The 2,041-nt window shown below is 58.5% G+C and overlaps 1 pseudogene; it reads right to left on the bottom strand.

The window, feature by feature from the left end:
- Positions 1-613: 613 nt before the first annotated feature.
- Positions 614-1,755, bottom strand: LOC125109825 (forkhead box protein H1-like; annotated as a pseudogene).
- Between the last annotated feature and the right edge of the window lie 286 nt (positions 1,756-2,041).

Raw genomic sequence — 2,041 nt, 5'->3', positions numbered from 1 at the left:
TGAGCTGAAGGCAGAGGCTTTAACCCACTGAGCCAGCCAGGCGCCCCTCTTCTTCTTCTTGAGATGTAATTCACATACCATTAAACTTAACGTTTAAAAATATACAATTCCATTAAGTTTTTCCCCCCCGGTTTTACTGAGATATAATTGACAACATGATTTTAAGTACACTTTCAAATTTGACCCAGTCTTTTTATTTTTTAAAAATTTAAATAATAATAATAATTTTTTTTATTATCTACTCCTTTACTGTTATCTTCCCCACTACCACCACCCAAACCAAGCAGGGTCTTGATTTTCTTTCCCCAGAAAGGTGCTACCTCATTCCCAGGCACATGAGGGAGGACAGGACTTCAGGCTGGAGCCACCATTTGGTTCTCCCTCCCCAAGCCCAAAGCCAGGGAGGGGAAGTGACACTTGGTGATGGATGGATGGAAGGAAGGATAGATGGACAGAGACAGTGGGATCAGGAAGAGGCTACTGCAAGCAAAGTCCTCACTCTTTCCAGTCTTGCCTCTGGGGGTAGGAGAGGCATGACTGACCATCAGGGCCAGGGCGCTGCCTGGGCTGACCCCGACCCTTTGTGGGGTGGTCCAATAAATACGGTGGTTTCTCAGCACACAGGGGCCTGGTGTTTCAAGGCTGCTGTGGCCACAGATACCTCTTGGTCCTCTTGGCCTTGGTTCCCCAAAAGCCAGTGGTGGCAGGAAGAGGCAGGAAAGGAAAGCAGCCCCTGCTCTGGGAGCCTCACAGACTGTAGAGGAGAGCAGCCAGCCTGGGGTGGATCCATCTGGATCCTGGGAGTGGCTAACCACAGATGCTCTGGTTGGGTAGCACCCCCTGGAAGAGCATCTAGATCCCAGAGCAGCCACCCCACCCCAGGAGGAGGGGGCATGAGTTTCAGGGGCCACCCTCCAGTAGGCTGTGCTAGCTGAAGTTGGGCACTGGGGACAGGATGTAGGTGGTAGTGGAGCCAGGGGCATTACCAGTTGGGAGGGTAGACTGGCAGGTAGGAGGTGGGTGCTGCCTCTAAAGTGAGGCTCTGTGACTCCCACTGGACAGTCCCCCAGGGTCTACAGTGTCCTGGAGTAAGTGGAGGGGCCAGGCTCTGTGCTCAGGGGAGAGGGATGAGAGCCTGCTGGTGCTCCCTGGAAAGTCTCCCCCTCTGCTTTCCTGGGCCCGCCAAGGGGGTAGAGGGGCCACAGAGGCCTCTCAGAGGGCACGGATGGAGTGGGCATCACCTTCTCCCCACTGTGCCCAGCGCCTGCCAGACCTGGGCTGCTCCGTGGCGCCGCCTCCCTGGAGTCCCCTAGCAAACACTTCATGCTGAAGCCGTCAGTGGGCGTGGGCTGGGGACCGGAGGGCCGCTGGGCCCAACAGAGCAGCGTGGAGGGGCCAGGTCCTGGGCGAAAACTCCCCGCACGGCCCTGCTCTGCCAGAGCCACCACAGGGCCTCAGCCTGTGGTGCGGCCTCAACATCTCGACTGGGATCAGGCTTGCGTCCATGCCCCGAGGCTGCCCTTGGCCTGGGGCTCTGCGGGATCTTTAGGCATCTTGCAGAGAAACATGCGTTGGAGAAGAGATTGTGGCGGATGGAATCCTTCTGGCCCTCTTCCCGCCACCCCCCCCCCCCCCCGCCCCACCGCCATCGCCCCCACCCCCCCACCCCCCGATGAAGGGGACCGCAGCCTGGACCTGACCCATGATTGGGCGCTTCAGCCTAGGCCGGGCTGCCGCCTGGATCACCAAAGCCATCTTCATGACCAAGTATTTGCGGGTTTGGGGGGTGCGGGGGGTGTGCTTGTCAGGCTGCAGGTATCTCTTCTTCCTCCTCGTGGGGGGCCGGGAGGACGACTCTCACCCGGGAAGCCTCAGGTGTGGGTTGCTACAGGCCGCAGGCAGAGAAGGCAAGCCAAGTGGGAGGGCGTGGGACAGCCCGGAGGGCGGGGAGGGCGCAAGGCAGTGGGGCAGTGTGGTGAGGCGGGGCTCCGGCCTGAGCTAACCCAGTCTTTTTACAGAGCACTAGATTGGGAGTGAATAG

Source organism: Lutra lutra, chromosome 9 (assembly GCF_902655055.1).
Source record: "Lutra lutra chromosome 9, mLutLut1.2, whole genome shotgun sequence".
Classification (NCBI taxonomy): domain Eukaryota; kingdom Metazoa; phylum Chordata; class Mammalia; order Carnivora; family Mustelidae; genus Lutra; species Lutra lutra.
Note: the sequence above shows the minus strand (reverse complement) of the source record. Positions and strands in the feature narration are given on the sequence as shown.